The sequence below is a fragment of the Coturnix japonica genome, chromosome 3, assembly GCF_054131305.1.
Source record: "Coturnix japonica strain WE chromosome 3, WE-NBRP24, whole genome shotgun sequence".
Classification (NCBI taxonomy): Eukaryota; Metazoa; Chordata; class Aves; order Galliformes; family Phasianidae; genus Coturnix; species Coturnix japonica.
The window spans coordinates 98,090,743-98,115,293 of NC_140665.1; the positions used below are offsets into that span (position 1 = coordinate 98,090,743).

Below are 24,551 nucleotides of genomic sequence, written 5' to 3' on the forward strand. Positions count from 1 at the left end.
GGTACATCAGGATACTTCCTGTCCTCGCTTATGACCACATGATAGATCAAATTCCTCACCACCACTACAGATAAGCATCAAAAGTGGGCAGAAGTGAAATAAGTAGATAATAGCTTGGCTTTCTGTAGATATACAATACAAATTCTTTTGTTTGTTGTACAACTTGGGTTAAGCACACCTTCCCCATGCTTTAGACTCCATCAGCTTTCATTTTTCATTGGGTTGTATGAAGTATATCAGATAGAGTAGTCTTGTTTACTTGGAAATTTCAAAGATGTGGTGCAGAAGCTTCATATATCCATGCAACAAAATGTTTATTAAGTGGAACCAGCTGTACTTCAACAGAAAAAATGGCCAGTGGCCTTAAAGGAAGTCAAAATGAGCAATGGGAATTTACGCAAAAGCAGAAAGGGCCTTCCTAAGATGAATAATATATGCATTAAAAAGTGTTGAACAGGAAAGAATGTGATAATTGAGATTATCTCTCAAAAGTGAAAACAAGATTGGAAAATAAACATAAGAAGTTTGAGTGAGCATCAAAACTGTGGTGCCATGCCTACAAAGGCTTTGGGGTACTTCTGGGTTAGCTCCTTTTGTCTCCAGGGCTGAGCTGAGAATCCAGCTGAAAAACTCTTGCAAGGGAAAGTGGGTTTCAACACTCCATCATGAAGAGATTTCACAGGTACTGAGCATGAAAGCTGAATCTGGTTTGAACTTGTCCTGACATTAAATATATTATTTCTGTAGTGGGCATCTTTATTTGGGGTGGGGGGGGAACTACCAAGAATTGAGGAAGATTTCCGTGTATAGAATCTTACAGATTAAAACCAGAAAGCAGTGTGACAAGGCTCTGTTAAAAAAGATGCTCTTCAAACACTTCAGGTAACTCAGTTATGCAAAGCATTGGAGTAGATAATAAAGCAGCATCTCTTACCGTACAATCAATATAACTGCATAAAAGCCCAAATAACTTGGGGAAAACAGTGTCTGTAAGCCATAGAATTGTATCCTAGAATCACAGAAGTGAGTTGGAGGGGACTCATAAGGATCACTGAGTCCAAATCCCGGCTCCACGCTGACCCACCCAAAAATCAGACCAAATGACAGAGTGTTGTCCAGATGTTTCTTGAACTCAGACAGTCTCAGTGTTGTGGCCACTTCCCTTTTCTAGTGCCCAACCACCCTGTCATTGAAGAACCCTTTCCTGATATCCAACCTGGACTTTCCCTGTCACAGATTCATGCTAATCCCTCAGGTTCACCAGAGAGGGGAGATAATTGAAAACCAGCATCATAAGGGGTCTGGCTGAGACTTAACAAAGCAAAAGGGGAAAGGAGTGCACAGAAAGAAAAAGAGTGACAGTGGGATGTTTTCAGTGACACCTGAATTCTTCTTGTCTTCTTGTTCCATAGCTCATCTTCTGCATTCCCAACCTTCCTCCATTTGTCTGTGTGTTTTCCAGCAACTTAAATCTGCTTCAGGGGAAGCTGGGAGGATGAAAGCAAGGAAGGCAGGGAAGGGGCATGGTTCCATAAGATGCCAGCAGTATGAGCAGAGCAACTCTGATTACGGCAGCCGTGTTTAACCAACATTTGTGATAGCCAGACAAATCCAAAGTTATGAACACACCAATCCTTATTTCCCAGCAAAGTATTACTTTTGTTTATTTGTTAATATTTTCTCCCTTAAACAAAGCTGTAGTGACTGAAGAATTGGGTTTTTTTATTAATTGCCCCTAAAGTTGACTGGGTTTGAAACATGGCAATGATTGTCTGATGGAGGCTGAGCCAGTACAGGTTTGAATATAACATAAGTAGATGTTCTGATGTTGGTGTTTTGGGGCATGTAGTTCCCGTTTTTTGAGATATAGAACATACATCAGACTGGGAGGAAAAACAAAACAGCCCAATCATTCTATACCCTGGCAGTGAAGTTGTAGACAATGTGTCCTTTTTCACTTCATACTCAGTGTCCATAGGTTTTAATAAATGTCTGTGCAGAATAAGACCTTTTCTGAAACAACAAAAGCTGCAAACAATTTTATAACAGGGAAGCACATCATCAGTGCCCTAGGTTCTTACAGTAGCAAATTGGATGGGTTGCTTTGTGTTGATATTCCTGCCAAAGACTTCCCCTACATTTCCTACAGGAAAAGCTGTGTCTGAGTGACCAAAAAAAAGTATCTTCTCAGATGGATCAGAACCAATATGAAAGCTTTTGAAACTGCCCTCCAATACCCGCAGCTGGAAGATTATCCAAGTGGTGTTGGAAAAGTTCTAACTCATTAGGGCTAGAGCCTTTGAGAGCTTAGCCAAAGCTCATTTGAGGTCAAAGGGCATGTTTATATTAACTTGATGAATTTCGAACCAGTCGTCTTTGCTTTATACACATGATATTTAGTTCCCTAATTGTGCACACAATAAAAGAGGGAATGTTAAAGCTGTCAAGTTTCCTTGCCCTGTAATTGTCCTCCGTGACGCTTGCTACTCTGATCCAGAAGGCTTTTGCTACCTTCTCACTCCGGGCTGTTTTGATGACTTGATAAGGAAAAGCTCATGCCATCAAAAAGAGCTCATCCAAATACACAACTTTCTTTGATGCATCCCAGGTCTCAAACTGAATTTCTTCAAAAGCAATAAACAGAAGAAAAAAAGAGAAAACAATTATCAACTTTGTGTGTCAACATCTGAGCTTCTAAAACAAAGCTTTCTTTCATGTCTTCCGAGTGTTCAAGGCTAGAGGTAGGCTTTTGACCCGATTCTCCAGAGAAACTCCTTTAGAAAATAACTTCCTCTTTGATTGCTTGTCAGGGTTTTATTTCATGCCAGTCTTACTAGACTAATATTATAAAAAACACAATTTCAGGAAATCGCCTGGAAGCCATAGAGAGGATACTAATACCTCCAAAATAAGCAAGCTGCAGATCAGTTGAGGAACACAGAATTAGCTGAAAATATCAGCATCAGCAGACTTGCTAGCTATATGTCATGAAGACGGCTTCCTCACAGGGTGGGTATGATGCACCCTTTGTTCACATTGCCTGATATCAAATTTATCCCCACCAAGGACAGCGAAAGCTTACATGCTCATGGATGGGAGTAAATATTTTACAACAATCGTTTTCTCATCTTGTCATATTATTTTATTTTACTCCTGGAAATGACATATTTCATCCAGTGAATTCCCAGGTAGTAAGGTGCAATGGAAATGTTTCATGACTGAAAAATATTTCATCCTGCTTACTGTATTTTATTTTTGCCCTTCCTCAAGAAGTGACTCAATTCTGAAGAAAGATGAGCACATTTATGCCACTGCACTGAACACCGAGACTGCATGTGGTTGAACAGATGTTTTTCTTCATTGATGTCTTAAATGCTTTCTATTATTTACCTGAATGAAAGTGTTTGTAGGGGGCTGACATAAAACCTACAGCCATACCACCTTGTTGTGTTTCTCAAAGCACTTTTTCATCCAGGCGTAAGAGAGCTGGTCCTTTCAGAAAGGTTCTGGGAGATCTGTGTGTTCCTCAGGTGATGGCATTCGTACATGGGGGAGTATATGAGTAATGCTATTACACAGAATCTCAGAGTCCCTGAGGTTCACAGGGACTTCTGGGTCCATCTCCATGCAGGGACACCCAGAACAGGGCACCCATCCATGCAGCCACAAACAAGATCTCCATGGAGACCCCTCAGCCTCTCTGAGCAACCTGTAGCAGTGCTTCATTACCTGCACAGCACATAACTGCTTCCTGGTGTTCATTCCTCTCTACTGCATCACATATCCTCTCTAAATGCACTTGAAGATGAATTCTCCTCAGGCCAGTCATTGCTGTTTCCAGTTCATTACTTTCCTTTTATCATTTAATATCTCTGTAGCCCTGTTTTGTTTTGTTTTGCAACATTTTATTTCTTCAAAACTACTTTGACTAACTTATAGGGGATTTTTTTCCTCCATATATTCATAGGGCTGAAGGCCAGAAATGCTGAGTGTGATTACCTGGTGAAATGCCAGAGTTTCACTCTGTGATCCCAGAACAGATCTCATTCTTTTTGGTGGAGCAAGGACATGGCTGGAGATTCCTCCTTGTCCTTCAGCTCAATTCATGGTAGGGGGATCCTGTTTACAAATCTAAACAACGAACCATAACATTCCGCCCACTTTCCCAAACCCTATTCTGACTTCTAGTAGCAAACCTACTAATCCTAACCTGAATCGGAAGCCAACCAGTAGAACACCCATTCATCATCATCGGCCAAATAGCATCCCTCTCCTACTTCACCATCCTACTCATCCTCTTCCCCATAATTGGAATACTAGAAAACAAAATACTAAATTGACTTGATTAATGTCAAAGCGTTCCCTTTATTCGCCATCTGAATGTAAACTCCTACACTTCCTAGCAGCTGGTCCCATTATGTCTTTGTCCATTATGGTGAAGAATGAGATGTTTCCCATTGCAGAGTAACAGCAGGCATTGATGAAGTCTCCTCTTCCCCTTTTTAGTGTTGGTGGAAATGAAAGACAAAATATTGTAGAGATCAAAGACCAAAACTGTAGCATTTGAGGAAGTCTCTGAAGAAGCTCTCTAAGGAAAAGACCTCTGGAAAAAGGCGTTTAAGCTATGAACTGAGTTGTACTGAATTGTTTGTGCAATGCAGTTTCAAGGATACGATAGCCATATTACTGTCACACAGTTAAGTGTCAGACCATGTCTTCAAGAAAAACCTGACAAAAGCAAACAAACAAAGGAAATAGAAGATATTAATCATGATCCTTTTTCCTTGTGCTTTGCAGGAAAAGCACCATCAGAAATTAAGCAATAAAACTCCATGTTAGTTCCATTATTCCCTCGGAAAAAAAAAAAAAGGCTTTCTTGCAAACTGTCATCCATTCAAATCATACTTACTTTTATTGCAGAGTGTCCATTTTTAGGCACAAGTTATTAAATCCTAAGATGGAGCACAGCTAATTAGCATAGATAATCAAGCTAGTTCCAGTGATGAGACTGTTCGGAAAGGTGACTCTTTTTTGATGTAGCAAAGCTAAAAATATTTGGTAGCAGAAGGAAGTAAATCACAGAAAGCTTTGTAAGTCGAGAAAAGCTTTAATTCAATTACTTGATGAAGCAATTCTAAAGGTATTCACTTCAAATCTCAGTAGCCTCCAGATTGTTTAAAGAGTAATTTCAGACAAAAAAAAAAAAAATTGATGAAAATTAAGCATCTTAAATTTAAGTTAAATCCATCGCAAACTTTGCCTTACCTTGGTTGACTTGCATCATCTCACTCTTTGGGGTTTGATGCACAAGTTTTTAACAGAACTCAAGTTACAATTGTATGTTGGTGGTGAAATAAATGTAACAGCAATAACAAGTAAACCTCTGCAAATGCCAATGAAGGAATTTCTCTCATCCCTTTCTGTTTGAGTTTGTGGAGTGTGGGTGATAAAGTGTTTCCCAAAATGCCTTTGTGTTCTTTGGAGGCACTTTGGGCACCCTCCTTTTTCTTTTTCTCTCACACACATGTAGTCAGTGCTGAGTTTCTGTGCTTGCAGTGATGTGTTTGATATGGGCAGTCCTTTCTGCTCTTCATGCAAGGTTCTGTAATGCTTTTGAAATATCATTTTGAAGACATGCATCTGGTCTGTTTGGCACAATATCATTATAGTCCCTTAAAATCTTCAGCCTCACGTTCTTAGGAGTGCTTGACAGTTGTTTAACTCAAATAAAATGCATAGATTGATTGTATCAACATCTTTGGGCTTTATGGTCTGTCTGTATAGATAAAGCACTTCAAAAGTATATATTAGTAATATAGCAGAGCTGCCTGATTTGCACAAGTAACCTTTCCACGTGTAGCTTCTTCTATTAAATACTTCTGTAGATTTATTGTAACTTAAAGTTTTAATTAACACGTTTCATAGGCCTGCCAAATAATTAACGCAGTAATATATTCAAGCAATTTCTTAGTTATTAAGTAAAATATTGATTAATTGCAGCTGCGTTCTTTCCTGTCATAAAATAAGTTCAAAACAGCATCAAGAACAACAGCAAGCAAGGTTTAAAGCTGGATAGATTATTTTCTCCTTTAAGCATTTTGTTTCAGCAACTGAATGCAAATAAATGGACGGGTCAGAAAAACGAATCTGCAGTTTCTCAAATGTAACATTATTTGGACATCAAACTCTTTCTCGATACGTTTGCAAAATATATCAGCATTTAATACGACCATTTGTAATGAGACGTCTCCACAGGAAAAAGCCTGTGGTTTAAAATTACATTATTGTGCAGGAATGATGTCGTCTGATTTTATGGATGAGCTTACGGCTTGAAATAACTGGGATTGTTGCTTGCTCAGTGTACTCAATTAAAGAGTTAGTTAATTGATTTGCTAGCGTCTTGTAGGATAATGCTGTTTTGAAGGGGAGAGAGGCAAAAATGTCTTTGGAAGAGTTGCTGTGATTACAGTCTTCTCCGAGGAAAGAGGTTTGTTACTCTCTACTGGAACAGAGTTTTAGCTTCTTTACTTCCTAAACTGAAGTTTACAGTTAGAGATCTTGCAGTGAATGTTTTCCGTGTGACAAGAAAATCCTTACTATGTTTAGAGTAGTGGGAAGTTCCAGGGGATGTCTGACAGAACAGGGAGTACCAGCCAGTTTTCAGGAACTTTTCCTGTTTTACTGCCTACTCCTATTTCACTTGTTCAGTGGTTGTTCTAATTCTCCCCAAATTGCTGTATTGGAATCTAATTCCCTCATATTGCTGAGCTTTGAGAGTCTTTATGTTGATGAACAAAATTAGACTTTTTAGCAAGTAATTACTTAAATTACCTTAATTATATAATAATGTAAGGTCAGCAACAAAATTATATATACTCTAGCTAAATCATTATAATGCTGATGACATTAAGTGCCAAGCACTAACTTCCATCCTGTCTCTCCTGTAGCTAAGGTTCTGTGTAATCCCACTGCAGTTTACCCAGTATAATTTTGTTTCAGGTGTTTATCATAGTGGAGATGGCCAAAAAGGTATTTGAGATAATTAGTTAAGTGATTTTGTAATTGCTAAAACATCTGTCGGAATTAATTCCAGCAAAGTAGCCATTTTATCGAAATAAAAATATTCTCATAGTACCTTTGGTAGAATAGCTCCCTTGAAGTCATTGAAATGGCACCGGGGAGGAATTTGGGGCATTGAATTAGTCTTCAGTTGCACACTGCATAAACTATCTGCCCTTCTGTCATTTCAGCTTAGGAAGACATTGTAAAGCTCAATGCAATAAGTCTTCAGCTGCTTAAAATAAGACTCTTTTAGCTTCTTCAGCACCGTGGTTGTTCTGAAGAGCCTGAATGGCCCCTGTGCTCACAGGGCATTTCCTTTGTGTCTTCCCTGACCTCAGATGTGCCTGCACTACAGGATATTCACTTGTTAGGGCTCTAATGAGAACCCACAGATGTGTTTGTTTCAAGATTTTATTTTATTTTTTACGACTTCAGACAGCTTTAAGCCTACCCATCAGGTTTCCAGAGCCCACAAATAAAGCTGAACTTCTACAAACAGAGATATTACTTCAAGCATTTCTAGAGTTTAACAGCAGTTAACATTTTGGAAATTTCCCATGATGCTGCAGTTGAGCATCTGTGATAGAAGAAAAACAGCCACCTGGTAACTAAATGCACCCCATTGCGGTGGTGTTCCTGCAGTAAGTGAATGCTGCCCAATGAAGATACCCAATGAGTGGGCACAGTCAGGGTCTCTGCCACCCAGAAATACTCAGTTCTGGATGTGGGGATCTGAATAACGTTTATATAAATGTCTGAAGGGAGGTGGGAAGCAAATGGATGATGGAGGCCAGGCTCTTCTCAGTGGTGCATTGCAATAGGACAAGGAGCTGTGGCCTTACACTTGAACATGGGAAGTTCCCTATTAACATGCAGAAGATCTTCTATACTGTAAGGCTGATTGGGCACTGGAACAGGTTGCCCAAGGAGGTTACAGAGTCTTCGGTATGGAGGTATTCCAAACCCATCTGGACACCCACCTGTGAGGTCTTCTGTAAGGTACCTTCTTTAGCAGAGCCAGTGGACTCAGTGATCTCTTAAGGTCCCTTCCAACCCCTGCAGTTCTTTGTGATTCCGTGCGACAAGATGGGGCATTTGGTGGGCACCGTTGCTAAAGATAGGGAAGAAGTAGAGTTCAGAACAGGCTTAAAAATATATGAAGAGTATCCAAAATAGTGGAAGCTGTGATGAAGAGAACAGAGCAGCAGGGTAGGAGGAAGTCAGTCAGTGAGTAGTCTGTATTTACAGTCATAGAATCATATGATTATGAATAGAATCATATATAGAAGAATCATTAGGTTGGAAAAGATCAGTAAGATCATCCAGTCCAGACACCAGTCCATCACCACCATGTTACTGAGCATATCCTTCATGCCACAACTGCAATCTGAAGTCATTACTATCTAAAACAATCCAGGTCCCTCCCTAGTTCAGAGCTGGTATTAGCTATCTCTGTAATCAACTTTTAGACCAAAAGGTGTACTGGTGACTTTGAAAGGTAGCTTAAAATTATTTATGAACTTGTGCTGTATCTAGAGTTTGCTCATCTCCATGAGAAAAGGAACAAGACAAAAAACAGTTCCAGGTCATATTATGATGAAGTTCACACAGTCAGGTTGGCTGTGGGAGGATGATGAGTTCAAGGAAGTCTCAGCACCTGCAAGCAGAACCCAGCAAAGCAGCCCACAGTAAGCCCTGTGTTTTTGCCTGCTTCCCACTGAGCCAAGGTGCTCAGAGCCCACATGGGATGGAGTGTTCCCAAAGAGATTTAATCCAGGAATTTCTCTCTTAGCATCTTTTTCAAACAAATTATGATAGCAAACAGGCATCCACACACACGTCCAAGTCTCTCCACTCTTATTTTCACAGCTGGACTACGGAGATGGGATGAAAAGAGCAGAGGGATGTCAGGGCAGCTGTGTATGTGTGTGTGTGTGTGTGCAGTGAGCAAGACCTGCTGTAAGGCAGTCCACTGGGGGATGGGGGGAAATATATTTGGTGAAAGGAGTGGAAGGCATTCAAAGAAATATCTCAGGTTATTTCTGCGTAAGTGCTCGATGTTTTCTCTCTCTTCCTACATCACAGGCAGCACCACTGAGCAAGACACCCATGTTCCTGGATAGCTTTCTTTGGGGGGGGGGGTGGAAAGATAATACACAAAAGGACATTGGAAATAAGGACTTTTCTTTCCTCTTTCAAAGAATGTTAGGATTTTTTTTTTTTTTTTTTTTTTGTCTTGATACGTGTGGCTGATCTTATTTCAAAGTCACTTTGAAATTTGTGGGTGTTTGTGATGGATGAAAAGTTACTTGGGAATGAAAAGAAGTTCTATGTTTTTAAAACACTGAAAGGAATGCTGGATGGCATTGCAGCCACCACTTTTTTGTTTCCCAGCACCGTCACTGATATAAATTCTATAATAGAGGAGCTTCTTTCTTGGCAAATTTTGTGTTTTCTAACATAACAAGATCTATTTAGGAGTTTACACATCTGTGACTAAACTTTCATCTGGAGCAATGTCTGTCAAAACACAGACATTAACATCTGAAAAGTTGTGACTTTCATTTGTGAAAAATCTTGGCATTTAGCTGCAGGTAAAACACGCCATTAAACCTCTAACATCATTGTTGGCAATAGACAATCAACATCACTTTCCTTTCTGTAAGCACTGAAAGTTACTGTTTGGTGTTGAGAGAAAAAAAGAGACAAAAGAAGTTTAGGAACAGTGAGACTGTAGCAATTTACTGTTTTTGTCTTCTCCTTTGCTTCTTTATGTTTCCAACGATGCAGCAGTTGGCAAATACAATACAGGAAGCTCAAACATTGTGTTAAATGAAAGTCAGAAACTGATAGGAAATGGATGCTTTGGTAGTTGCAGATTTATCACTGAGGAAGAATGAATATCTGCTGTATAGAAGCATAGTTTGATCAAGGTTCATTTTTGTGTATAAATACAGATGTGTGTGTAAGTAGAGCAGCAAACAGAATTGTGTCTCCTCTTGAAGGAGCTTTCAGTGGAATTGTGGAACAAATATCTAAAATTCACGAAAGATCTGATAAGTTCCCTAAAATGCAACCCATCCGTGAAATTCACAGCCAGAAATGACCTGGCTTTGAGAGGTGGGTATGCATGTTTTTCCTGCTCAGATTTCTCCCAGTCCCCTCAATCTTGAGCCTGTTTTTTGCAAGTGTCCTGTAGGGGATAGACCTTACTATCACCGAAGGAACAGCACTGTACTTATTGGAAGCATGTGGGATCTTTGTAGCTGTCAAAACCAGAAACTTAAGTGTCTTCACCAATTTGCCTCCTCAAGTGATTCTCTGATGCCCGATGGCAAAGTGTCAGGGGTTGAGGTACTACCCATGGTGGAAGAAGAGTGCCATGGAAGTCATTTAGCCATCTGAGTATACACAAGTCCATGAGATGATGGATTGGTGTGAGGTCCTAAGCCAACCTCTCTGTAAGACGCTCTTATCACTTTAGTGATAGAAATCCATGAGAAGGTTGTGAATTATATCTTCCTAGAAACCTTATCTAAGCAGACAGCGATCAGCATGGAGTTACCAAGGGCAAAGTGTGCCGTACTCATTGTTTTCCATGATGAGATGCTGCCTCTGTAGATGAGAAAGCAATGGAACTCATTCCCTTGGACCTCAGTAAGTCACCATATTCTGCACTATCTATGCATGCAAATAGAAGTTCTACTTCCAAATTTGAGGTATATTTTGGATATTTGTACTATATGGTAGGTAGAAGGTGGATTGGACATTCAGTCTTGAAAGGCCGTGATCATGGCATAAAGCCCTACCCATGTCTGGTTCACAGGAGCACTTCTCAGAGGTCATGGTTGCAGTAAAGATATTGAGGACAAATTGAATGCTGACCCAACAAGTGCACTCCTCAAGCAGTGGATGCAAGCTGTATACTGACTGTATAGCAGGACTGCAGCCAGCAGGCCCAGGGAAGTGATGCTTTCTCTTTGCTCAGTAATGATGAGTCTGATTTGGAATAGTCCAGTGCATGAAATACACAGACTAATGCTGGTGAAGGGCCACTAAATTATTCAGGTGGGTAGAGCATATGGCATATGAGGACAGGCTCAAGGAGCTGAGTTTGGCTCAGCCTTGATCAGAGAAAGCTCTTACTGCTGTGTGCAGCTACCTATTGGGTGGGTACAGAACAGACAAGAGGCTCTTCTCTGAGGAGCACAGCAGAAAGACAAGAGGTATCAGACACAAGTGGTAGCAAGGGATGCTGACCAAGGATAGACAGGCTGAACAGAGTTCCAGGACAGGCTGTTAAAATACCATCTCCATAGGGCAAAGTGGGTGCTTAGCATCTCCTGTTTCCAGATGAGCTCAGAAATTTTCAGTTAGTGTTTCTTTCCACTGTGCATTGATTCTGGCATGAAAGAAGGTGGCCTAAGCATGACAGTATTCAGTCAAATGAAGATCAGTAGCAGACACTGAAGGAGAGGAATCGTTCCTACTTTGCTCTGGTATAGAAAGTTATCATCTAGTTGTTGCAACTGCTTTTGCTGCCGGCCCTGATGTTGGGCAATTAACTTATCAATTCCTTACCTCATACCTGAAATCTGAGGGTCAGATCTGTACTTGGTAGGGCTGCTGCTTTTCAGCAGCTTTATACTAGGGATCAGTCTGACCTGAACTATGCTCTGCTCTAGTCTAGCAACAGAGCTCGAAATTTCTCAAATTGATTAGAAGTATAACTTCTGCAAAAGCATCACAGTGATTTCAGTGTACCTTGATTTGCTGGAGGCAGAATCTAACCAGGTTAAGCAATAATTTAATCACAAAGCCAATTTTAAATGCTCTTTATTACAGGTGCCTGCATTTGCTGTCCAGTTTCCATTCTTGTTCAAGCTGTGACTTTCTGTTTCTGGAGAGTGGAAAGATGTAGCAGAGATTTTAAGGGACTAACAGAGAGCTCCTGGAAACAGAGATTGAAAAGTGCTTTCATAATTATTCCGCAGCCGAGCCTGCGTGACGTCAGTGTGATTCATGCAAGGTCATTACAATTTGTCTTTGTATTCGAGTTGAAAGTGGGAACAGGATGCTGCAAAAAAAAACCATGTTGCTGTCTGTCTGATTTGGGTATAAGGTGCCAATGGAGGAATAACACCACAAGGAGTTAGGGCAAAACAAATTGGAAGATGTATTAAGTAAAAAATAACACACTTGTAGGATGTTCTCATGTTGCTCGGTACAGCTTATGTGTCAGCCTACGTACAATGATAATCATCACTGTGGCAATGCTGCACAGTACTTAAGGAACCAAACATGCAATGCTGAGTACAGCTGAAACAAGGGAACATTCCCTGATGGAAGACTTTGTTAATCCCACTTCATAGAGGACTAATGAGGATTGCCTCCTATTTCTAAGCTCAGATATGTTGCAAAGTGATTTTGGTTTGCCTGCTCCCCCTTCTCTTGCCATCTCCTGCTCCTCTTGAATTATCGTATTGCTTCTTGTGCGATAAGTGACATTTCAGTATGTACTTGAAATGACCAAGATTGGTATTAAAAATTAAATAAAATATTACCCCCTTTTTTTTTCTTTTGGTAAAGTGCTCCAATAGTAGCAAATTAACAGTAAATTGATAGAGAAAGGTAAGCACAAATCCTTTAAATCATAGTGAAGTTTTTGGCATTCAAGCTAGAAGTGTCTCAATTTAACACATCATTGGTTTGTATTATTAGAAATTTCATTGGTTTGTGGAGCGTATGATGGTTATGCTCTAAAATTGAAAGTACATAGACTCAGGACTTCTACAGTAGGCTGAGCTCTTATACGGTTACTGATCAGTGTGCAGCAACTGCCATGGCTTGTTAATAAGCCCAGGCAAACCACCATTAAAACCCTACTTGCCACTGTATGGAAGGATTTTTAACAGTACTTATTTTCTTGTTTATAGTTCTATATCAATCACAAAATGGGAACTGAGAGACCAGCAAATGTCATTTGCCACTTTTCGAGTGGCGTGAATTTATCATCTGCATTGCATTTCATCACGTTCATCTGCTTCCTTCCCAAAAGGAGTAGAGGATTGAAGTAGAACGTGTGTCTTGAATCAGTGAAAGAAACCCCGCTGCAAATGGTAACGTAAATTAAACAGGCGAAATGGTTCCAGTTAATACTTAGTCAATGTGGTCCAACTTCTATTGCTGTTTTGAACTGTACTGCCCGTAAATGGTCCTGGAACTCCCCCAAAATAAGGGAGAAAAATTTTGGTTAAATAGCAAAATATTTTTAGAACCCTAATAAACTTTAAGAGGGTCTTTATTTCCTAACCGCTATGACTGCCTTTTCCATGTGATATTTGACAAGAACGTAACAAATGTTTATTACACCTATAAAGTCCTGGGATGGTATTTATTCTTTGTCATATGCAGCCTCTACTTAAATGTGCTTCCTGCCACGATTATGAAGCTGGCTTTATTCAGGTGGTGGTTTTCCTGCCTATGGGGAGGGAGCCTGGGTGAGCTATAGGACACCATCTGATAATGAGCAATTCTCCACTCCCGTATGCTACTAGGAGGTCATTACTTGCTACATAAGATATGGTCTTTGCCTATTCCCTCAATGGATGGGACTCATCTGTTATCAGCCTTTTGCTCTTAAAGCCTAATGTTCTTCATAAATTCCTTGTTGCTTGCTAAATAAAAAATCTGAAGTTGTTTGTGCTAACATAGCAGAAGCAGCTGATGTTTGCCAAGCACAGGTGCTTCTCCAGCATGTCCCAGTGGTGCTTAGGCACAAGATAAAGGCTGCACAGCCTGTTTTGTACATGCTTGATGGCTGGACAGCTTGTGGAAACATTATTTAATGCTTTTGGGCTTGCACATGTGATAGGACATAGACGTGGTGCGTCACCAGGCTGGGTAAGGAAACTGTTGTACTTTTATTGGGCAATGATGGGCATTAGTCATGAGATAGAAGAGAGTTTGCAAAGTGCTTAGGAAACAGAAGAGCAAAGAAGATGCCTTCTCCTGTCTGGGAGCTCCCAGATAAGAGAGTTTCTGTGAGAACATACAAAGTTGGATCCTCCATCCAGGGAGGATATATATATACACGATACATACACACACATATATATATATGTTTCATTTATTCCACGTGCTAAAACACCTCCATAGCTGTGATATTCAAATTCAGCCCCAGTGTGGGCAAGTGGTTCAGTAAGAGGTTTAAATCTGACACTGTCATGCAGATATTTTTGGTTGAGGAAACAACCATCTGACGTTAGGTTGATGTGGCTCCTTTAACGCAGAGAATATGTGGGCTGCCTACACGTGTGTTGAGACATCTCCCTGCAAAGCCCTCCTATCTCTTCCATTTTCTTAATGGAGCCAAAACTGGGATCTGAATGAGTTGTACTTTAAGGCAATTGCTTTTCTGCTTTTAATTAGTACTGCTTGAATACTATCAGCTGAATAATGTATTTGATGAATAATGCTGTTGTCCATCAAATAAATTATTCGATTAATCTTTTTCTTTTTTTTTTTTGCATTATGTGGACACTTCTATAAATGGTTGCAAATATCCATTGAGTAATCTATTAGAATGATGCATTACTTCTCAAATATACTATACAACAAATAATTTTATCTAGTATTCAGCCAAGTTTTCTCTTAATTAAAATTTATATGTATAAAATGAGCATGCCTGAAGTATCACAAAGAATTTAGGTAGCAGTAGACATGAGGTGGAGAGAAGTGTTTCTGTTATTATGAATGGTTTATGTCTTTTAGTTTCTGTAGCACTTTAAGAGTATTCCGGGGTTGCCAAGAGCTTTGAAAAATCTTTTTTTTTTTCCTCTTTCTTATTTTTTTTAAATAAAGTTGAAGTAAGTAAAGTCTGCAAATAAAATACATTCATTTTACAAGTGACACGCAGCCACCCTTTGAAGAGGAGTGGTTTGCAGCCAGTTCATTGCAAGAAGCTGGAGAACAAAGAATGGATGCAGGACTAAAAGCCAGGTTACCTGCAGATAGATTGATGTGGAAGCATCATTCCAACCCCAGCACACACAGAGCAGCTCTCCCTCCCAGCAAATGGCCCAGAGATCCTATCTCAAAAGGGCTGATGCCTTTATAGGATCCTGATTAGTGCACAAGAAGGGATCTCAGGTTCCGGATCTAGTATGAACATCAGTAATCTTCACAAAAAATTCAGAAGCTAGGAAAAAGTCAACACAACATTAGGAGGGCTCTATGATGGCCTGCAGTGATACATGATAATGACTACTGGCTGTCCCATTTAGATGTCACACCAGCATGTGTGTGGGTGCATGTATGTTAGAAGAGAGGAAAGCTGAACTGCAAAACTCCTTGCACCTTTCAAAGCTGAATATAATGGGCCTGTGAAGAGGACTTGTGTGACTAAAGGCCCTTCCAATCCCCTCTTCAAATGGACAGTGACCCCAGCTGTGTCCCTCTACATTGTGTTTACAACTTACATCTTTCTAGGGTATTTCACTTGTCACGGGTGTGTTTGGAAGGGTTCTCATTTGTTTCTGATTACTTCAAACAGGATGAGGGCTGTCAGTTGGGCACTGAAATTCACTTACATAAATAGAGAACAAAAAGCTAGCCTTGATTGGTTTAGAAAGGGAAGCAAGTCCTTTACACTGAAAATTACCTTTCTCTTTAGCTATCAGTTACTACAAGTAAAGAATAACATAATGGTTAGGACAGTCTCCAAGGAGTATGAAGTAAAACAGTCACCATTGCCTTTGGGCACCTGTATGACAGACAGGAGATTGGGATAGAGGTCACTCAGGTCATCTTGTCTCATCATAGAATCACAGAATGGCTTGGGTTGGAAGGGACCTCGGGGATCATCAAGCTCCAATCCCCTGCCTCAGACACAGCCACCAACCTCCAGATCTTGACACTATACTTACCAAAATCAAGTAGGTTCGGATGTCAATTTACATGGTCAATAACAATTTTAAGAGGGAAAAAAGGAAAAGAAATAAGCCACCATCTTCATCTATTCAGAAATTTATGTCCTGGGTTTTATAGCCAACCCTTGGGAATGGTTTTCCAACAGCTCAGCTCTTTCTTTGAGTGTCTGTCTCAAAATGATGTCAGCTCTTGATCTAGCCAACCTGGCTATATCTTTTTATTAAAGTTGCAATTTGGATGCTGGATTTAATTTAATGCAAACGAAATTGTGTCGGGGTGACATGATCTGACTGTGTTATGCAGACTCGTGCATTATGACATTCCTCTCACACTAACTAAAGCTTTGTTGCAACATATTAATGTAGAAAGGGTTATTTGTTTGGCTAGTGATAAAGGCTGTTCATTTGCTGCTTAGAACTAGTAATAAGATTGACTTCTACACAACCTTGGGGAGAAAGTTACTTTATTTATATATTTTTGAAGAGTTAAAAATTAAAAATGCATCTTGTGTATGTTCAGAGGAGATGAGAGCGAAGGAGAGTACATACAAATTCCATCAAATGCAATTAGCATAATCAGAGACTGGATGAGAGCCACAAATGATTGCACAAGGGGAAAAAAGTAGTTCCTAGGATCTTGATATATTGCCTGAAGCTGAGCAGGACACAAAGCACTAGAAACTATTTTTACCCAAGGGCAATTTTTGTTGATACTGCCCTTGCAAGCAGCTCTTATTTTATTATTGTTATGAATTCTTTTTCTGCCCTAAATTTGTATACTGAATTATCCATGAGGATAAATGTCAGAGTGGATTAAGATTAAATTAGGAACTAGATACTCCAAAACAACAACAACAAAATGTCTCTTTCCTATGCTCTCCCTTTTTAATTTATTTTTACTTTTATTATTTTTCTCCCCCTTTAGATGCACCAGGATGCAGCTCCATAGATTGTATTTTCTTTTGAATCTTTCTACACTACATTTTCCTCACAGATAATTTAACTTGCAGTATTTCGTCTTCTTAGGTTTTAGGTCATCATTTCCTTCATAGACCTCCTGAATGTCTTTCTTCTGCTTGTGATATAGCTGGATGATGTTCTTTGTCTTTTTTTTTTTCCTCCTTCCCTTTTTCACTTCGGTTCTGCTGCAGTGCACGTGGGGGCACAGTCGGAGAGTTTACAATGGTTCCTACTTTCTGGAGGGAGAGGAGTAATTTAGCCCACTTGTTATCCAGGCTGCCAGTCTCCAGCTTCTAACAGCTGACGGAGAGCAGTAGGCATGACACCTAAATGAGGTGCCTGTATTACACCGCTTAACGGCTGCCCCTAGATCTTACCAAGTTCGTTACAATAACCCCACTGATGTTCAGAGGTAAAAGCTGAGCATTTAAAAATTCCCCGTGTTGTACACAGAGGCTTTGCTTATCTGCAAGGCAGCATCTTTCCTGCCTGCTTATTTCTTCCACAGCTGCTGCTTTTTTTTTTTCTGTCACTTTGCATCTCAGCTCTTATTTTCCCATCTTATGCTTACCTTCTTTCCACTCCCCCTGACATATGTAAATGCTCCAGAATACATTCATGCACTCACACTTTATTACTCCTCCTTATATGCATACTTTTCTGTTTGGTTGGGTGGTTTGGTTTTGTGGGGATTTTTTTTTCTGTTTTCTTTGATAATCGTTTCCCATTTTAATATAAAATCTGCTTCATGCTTTGTGTTTAAAAACGCAGTTGAAACGTACTCCAAATGGTCCCTTTGGGAGGTGGAGAGGAGGCAGGGAGCGCCATCAGGGTGGCTCACAATGAGCTGCGTTTAGCACATCTTCCCCACAGAACTACACTATAGGAAAGATTCTAACAGTTCCCACGCCTGAGAAGCTTCCAGCAGTTGCTCCCTCTTTAGAACCGAGATAAAAATATCCAACTGCTTTTTAAAAAAAAAGAAAACAGTTCTTTCTCTCACTTTGCATTCACAGTTCTCTCCCCAAATACCGTGAGCCAGGGTTTCCAACAGGCAGGAGCCGGTCAGTTGGGCACTGCTGAGTTCTGAAAACTGAGCCTGCAATCACGTACAGCTGGAAAGAGGAGTTCCTCACCATTGGGGAAACTCTGTTTTCTGAAGTGTGAGAAGGACTTGGGGATGTTTTTAAAGTATTTTAGCAATACCGTTTTCCCCCTGTGGTACTCTTGCAGTTGGGCTAATGCTACTGAGGCCCATGGGCTTACAGCTCAAGGTAAGGCTCTGTGCTGGGCAAGTGACAGCTTTTCCAGACATGGAAATGTCACAGGTTTAAAACCTCCCATTTTATGCCCTGTTCTGCTGTAAACAGGAGTTTTATTCCACCGAGGAAGGCAGACTTTTAGTTTGCTGGTAGAGTTTGCTCTCACAGCTAGATCAGAAAGGGCTTGAACTCCCTCAAGCTGTGTATTGAAAAGCTGTAGACGTTCACGTTCCAGAGATATTTCACTTTTATTAGTGGAATAAAAAAATACAAACTGCCTTACCTAGCTCAACCTTTAGTAAATAATTTAAATGTGCAGATTTACTCATGAAAGAGAAGGAAATTAAAAGCTGTCTCAAGATGACTTTTTCCAGGGGCAAATAAGTCACGTTTTAAATAACACCCACAACAATACCTTACATGCCCCTGCTCTATGAATCACGGAGCTTTTTATGTGGGAACTGCTCTGTGAAAGAGAATAGAAGGCTGTGTCCACTTGTGCTGCATGGTGTGGGACTGGACATGAGGGCCCCTGCGTCTCTGAAGAGCAGCAGGGGGATATTAGGCAGACAGAAATGCAATTACTAGAGTTGAAATTGGGCCAAGACAATGGAACTGACAATATATTCTTGGAAAATGTGCTCTTTGATCGTAAATATCCATGAAGCAACCTTGCCAACGTTATTGATTTTGGCAGTGGATTATCACTGACAGCCAGGATCTGCTGCCCTCTTGCTTTAAGCAGTGCCCTAATAGGTTTTTAGACAAACAGCCACGACAGTATGTACAGAACAAGTCTCCAGGGTATGTTCATCACATCACAGGTTCCCTGACTGTGTTGGACTTGTTGTGCAATTAGATTGTGCTGGCATTTAGTGCCAGGATGGCGAATGCTGCGTGTTTGGGAGGCACCAGACCGGCAGAGAGTGGGTGCACGTGCACCGCATGATGTCCTGCTCAGTCCGGTGTTGATCACCAACTTCGACTGACAAAAAGCATAAGCAAAGCTTGACCTTCATAATAGCTTTTTTCCCCTCAAAGTTTACACCTGGGAGAAAGTCATTGGCAGTAGCAAATTTAAGACCTTGGCTTTTAAGAAGCATTAGGTAATCATGCTCATAAGCTGATGGTACTTTTATTTTCAAACGAAGTGGAATACACCTGCAAGGAGAGTGCTGGTTAAAATAATGAGAGAAAAGCTGAGAAAGTGCAAAATAATACCTGCATATCATCCCGACGATCTTTGTCTTTGTGTGCTAAATGCCTAATGCACAGAGATTGTGCCCTGATCCTCAGCTGACAATTCTGAGTCCTGCTATAATACAAATAATAACCAGATATTTAGGATAGATTAGAATTTACTTTTGGATCCATTAGCATTTCTGTTAAATCTGACAAACGATTTAGAAAATCTATATGAATACAAAGTGCCTGCTCATCATATTTTGTGACAGCTGGGTGAATACTTGACATCTTTGTGCTCTTAAAAGAACATATGCAAAGACTCAATTTAATTTGTAGGGTTGAGGGAATTTATTTGCCTAATTTTGAGCCCACTAGCACGTGATGGATTTGAAAGTTCAGTTCTAACAGGAGTATAATTGGGTTCTCATTCTACTTAGGAGGAAGTGTGATAGAAAGGGTGAGGAGAGAGATAGAGACATGGGGAAAATTAAGTAAGAAAATGAAACTGGGAATACTCATGAAAAAAGATGCAATGAGAGACTGAAAAAAAAAAAACAGCAAGGCAGCACATGAGAAAAAAATGAGCACATACAAATGAGGGAGTTTTTAAGGGAGCAGAAGGAGAGGAGGGGGACAAGAAAAAATTATGCAATCTTAACGTGGGTTGTCTTTTGGTTAGGAGGAGAGGATGCTTTCAAATATACTCACCATGTTAGTTGACAATATAAAAGATGAAGTTGTGAGAAGGGAAGGAGGAGGAATATTTCTCTGAATACTTTTTCAAGCTCAAGGGAGCTCGTCAGATGGTTTGGAGTTTGGGGGGTGCTGTTTGGAGCCAGGAGCTGGATTCAGCGTACCTTGTGGGTCCCTTCCACCTTGGGATTTGGAAGACTAGAAGAAACACCCTAGCTTTGTTTAGCCCATAGCATACACAACATGCGGCTGTGGGGTAAAGGGCATTACCATAAGTGTGGCAAGACCCATTTCCACCCACCACAGTGCCCACCAGCAGGGCTGCTAGTGTCCTGAAATGTCTTTATTGAGTCCTTACAAGATACCTCACCACATCCCAACACTTCATCTTTTAAAGGATTCTCTTAGTGAAAAAATAAAAACAAAAACAAGGGGACAGGAATTTGGTTTGGTTTTAGTCTGACTCCCAGCATTTATGGCTTCCTGTTTGCTTCCTAATGAGCTGGCTCCTGATGTTCCCAGACCTTCTCTTGCCTGATTTTGGACACAAAGTCCCTCTGCAGCTGTCTGGTAATGGGTCCAGCTGGACCGGGATGATCTGAAGGCATTTTCAGGTCTCTGTGCAGTGCTCTAGGACCTTGTTGGCTGATTGAGGCTTTGGTTCGTAGCAAATGGAAGTACTTTTCTTGTGATACTTGCATTTACTTTTACTTGTAGGTAAGAACTACATTTCCAGCAGTATCATTGGCAACCCTCATTAATGCTCCTTGCTGAACAGAAGCTTTTTCGCCTTTGTGCTTTGCTAACATTGTAGAATTCAATGGGTTTTTCTCTCTTTTTTATTGTACCCTGATACTCTGCCACCTTTTAATCCCAGTGTCACACGTAGACTGCAGACTTCTCCAGGTACAGACAGCTGGCTCAGTGAGTGTGTATATGGATGATTTTTTTCTTAAGAGAGCATCCACTGTTTCAGAGACCAAGATACAATGGTGTTGTGAAACAATAATAATAATAATAATACAGATAATAATGATTTCCACAATACCTTTGTGATGTGTAGGAAAAACACCATTGTTTAAACTGTACTGAGAGCTCTGTGAAGGGTTGGAAATGTCAGCCTTATAGCAAATGGCCCAAAGTACGGATACATTTCTGACTTCATACAGCAACTTCTGCTTAATCCGATCACTGGTTAATTTAATCCTGTTTCATTTGATTGGATCCCCTGGAACCAAATCATTTGTATTGTGTTTTTGCTGGTATTTCTGATCATTGTCTTTGTTAATTTGATCGGGATTGACTGAGCCAGTCATTGAAAATAAATCACGTAATTAATCACATGCAGCATTAGAAAAGCAGGTCCTCAGCTGGTCTGCAGGCTTTTAGCTCTCGTTTTTCTCCTTTGGTACTTGGAATTTGGACTCCCTTTGAAAGGAAACTTCTTTTTAGAGGAAAGCATATCAATATACGTATGCATCCATGTATGAAATTGTTTGTGTCTCCACTCAAAGGGCCTTAATTTGTGGCCCTATCTGAGGCAATGTTGCTGGGTAGGTATTGGGTGTAAGGTCCTTCTTAATGAGTCGGTATGAATAAGTTCAGCATGTGATGCACATTTGGATTTGACAAAGAAGCACCAGCATATATAAAACAAAATTAAAAATCGAGGTTCTCTGTTTTCTTCTAATAAGCTGCAGATTGTTTGATGCACAATCTGTGCTTGTCTGAAGCTCAGACCTGAAGTTAATGTGGTGCAGTCTATGGGTAGGAAAGGAGATTTGGGATTTGCAGTAGGGGTGATTTTGATCTGTTGTGGAAAGGAAATGATTCCATTTGTACGTTTTTTTTAAATAGGAGCCTTTTGGTTCTGCTTTGGCTCCTCTCTCGTTCTGATAGATGATTGCAACCAAAGTTGGCCATTTTGATCAGCATTGCTAGGTATTTATAACTTTGGGTTCTAATTGAAGCTTTATTATAGCAAATCAAGGCTCTGTCTGACTCCCGGAGGCAGTAGTTGCACAAATATCAGCTGAAACTTCCTTTACGTCCCCTGAAAGCAGCAGTGAGTTCAGCAGAGGATATGCTGCGTCTTAGGGGGTATTATCTGCAAAGACCCTGGACAGGTCTCCCCAGCACATCATCCTGAGGTGTTTCAAGAGCCCTGCCTGCCCTGCAGTCATCCCAGCAGAAAGAGCAGCTTCCACAACAGTGGAGGAGGAGAATTAGGAAGATTAGATTGTGACTTGCTGTTATAGGTGAGATATCCCTACCGAAGGTCATTTAATTTTAGCTTTCTGTCCCTGCACGGCTTATGGAACCAACCTGAGTTATTTAGGGCTCTCAATAACCCTTCGCTTCCTTCCTGCAACCCTGAAGTTCTGTGAGTAAATAGGAGATTATTTTTAGAGGAGGTTTGTTTTGCGTTAACTTCCTGGGAGCAAAGAGAGGGGGAGTTTCTTTGCTTATACAAATGTGAACTTATTAAAAAAGACATTTCACAGAGGATTTTGAGAAGCATAGAGCCATTGCCCAACCCCACTGCTGGATTTCCCCTTCGTATTGAGTCCAATGGCCAAAACCAGACACTAAGGAAAAAAATTCATCTTCGAGGAGTAAATAACACAGAAATGTAAAACTGTTAATTGTTAGAGAAAGTTGAAGTAGGACCTAACCTATCCTATCCATCTATATTTATTGACAAAGGACTACCTAGCATCACAAGTTGCTATGAACACAGTGATGTTGATGGAGTATCTGATTCACACCCCAAAAATAAGAGTGAGGTGCCTGGAAAAAATAAGTGGCAGGTCTCTTGTAACGGCAGCCATAGCTATACCATTATCTGTTTTACTTTAAATTGTGTGGCTGTGGACAGTAAAGTATGTCTAATAGGTATTTGCTAGATTTATGGCCTGGTATGTGATGTGTTTGCCATTAATCTTTTAGAAGGATGATGGCTGAGGCAGCTGAAGCATTCATGCTAGTCTACGAATCAGTTCTGCTGAAGGGAAACAGGAGAACTGAACAGCTTCCTTCTAGTAGCATGGAGGTGTGGGAAGTAAATGAACACAAATTCCTTGATATAAACCTACAAAGCACAAAAATTGGGGAAAATGATAGCTGTGTTTCCAGAAAGGAAACATTCGTTAGCACTCTGTTATAAATCAGATTATATGACCGCTGCCTGATCTTGCACTGAACTTCTTGTGTTAGTGGAGCTGAGTCTGAATGTATGCAGGGCTGCACCTCGAGACCTCCTATTCCCAAAAAGGACCTGCCAGTCACGTCTGGTCGGAGCAGCTTGCTGGATGTTTAGCTTCCTTTAGGAACCAACTGGGGGATGGATGGGTTTGAGCTGTTTTTGCACAGACTTGTTTGAATCTTAAAGTGTATTTTCATCTGTCTGCACAGAGTGAAAGATTTTAATAAGAACCATTGAGATATGTGATGTTGGATTAAAAAGAAATGTAGTATATTATGTTAGCATTTTTTTACTGTGAAGTATATTTTTAACGAGACCCGACCAATTACAGGAATGGGCAGACTGAAGATGTTATCTTGTGTGTAGGGGAAGGGATGGGTTATTCAAGTGTGTACGTTCAAGTGTGTATCGTCTTCGAGAGATGCAGCTCTCTAATCCCCTTTGTCACTTCTTTATTTTAGTGACTGCATCACTTACCTTCATAAGATGCTTTTAATCGAACGTTTGAGTAGAATTTGAATAAAATCTAATAGATCTGAGATTCCTCCTCCACTCCCTTAAAACATGATGGGAAATTTATTAGTCTTAATGTACATATCCCAGAGCTAATTGTTTTATCTTGTAAATCAGTTTCTCCTCGTCTTTCGTGCAGCTTTTACTTTCAGATTTAGAGAATAAATACATTCTCGATTGGAAAGTCTTTGTTGTTTTGTAGCAGAAAAAATAGGGGGGGCAGCCTTATGAATCTAAAAGGATTTTTAGTTCTTTTTAAATTATTTACAAATGCTGTAAAAATGTTAAAGGACAGCGGATTTTAAATTATGCATTAAATTAGCATCTTACTGATGGAAGACTCTCAGAGAAAGTTGAGGTTTTTAAAATTGCTGTGAGCCAGATTCAGCCACATTTAATAGCTGAATTGATGTTGATGAACTTAACGGCGGCGATAAATTTGGAACTATAAGCTTATTTTTCTTTTTGCTGGGAAAGGTAAGCATGCTGTTCCTACAGCGCTGACTGTCCTTTTGTTTGAGAGTCGACTGAGTGTACTTTGATCCTTTTTTTAGAACAAGAATTCTCTGTTCTCCCTTAAAGAAGGCTTCCCGAGACCTGGATCAGATTATGGAAACCAACGTGAGCACGCAAAAGTGCTTGTTAGAAAGTGAAATTTATGTGCAAACTAAATGTGCCCTTGATGATAGCCTTATTGATCAAGCCAAGTTAATAAATCAGTAATATCGTGCAGCACTGCTC

General features: G+C 40.2%; 1 protein-coding gene across 21 annotated transcripts in view; it reads left to right on the plus strand.

Moving 5' to 3' along the window:
• Positions 1–24,551, plus strand: part of KLHL29 (kelch like family member 29) — a 397,537-nt gene that overhangs the window by 218,158 nt on the left and 154,828 nt on the right. The window lies entirely within an intron of this gene.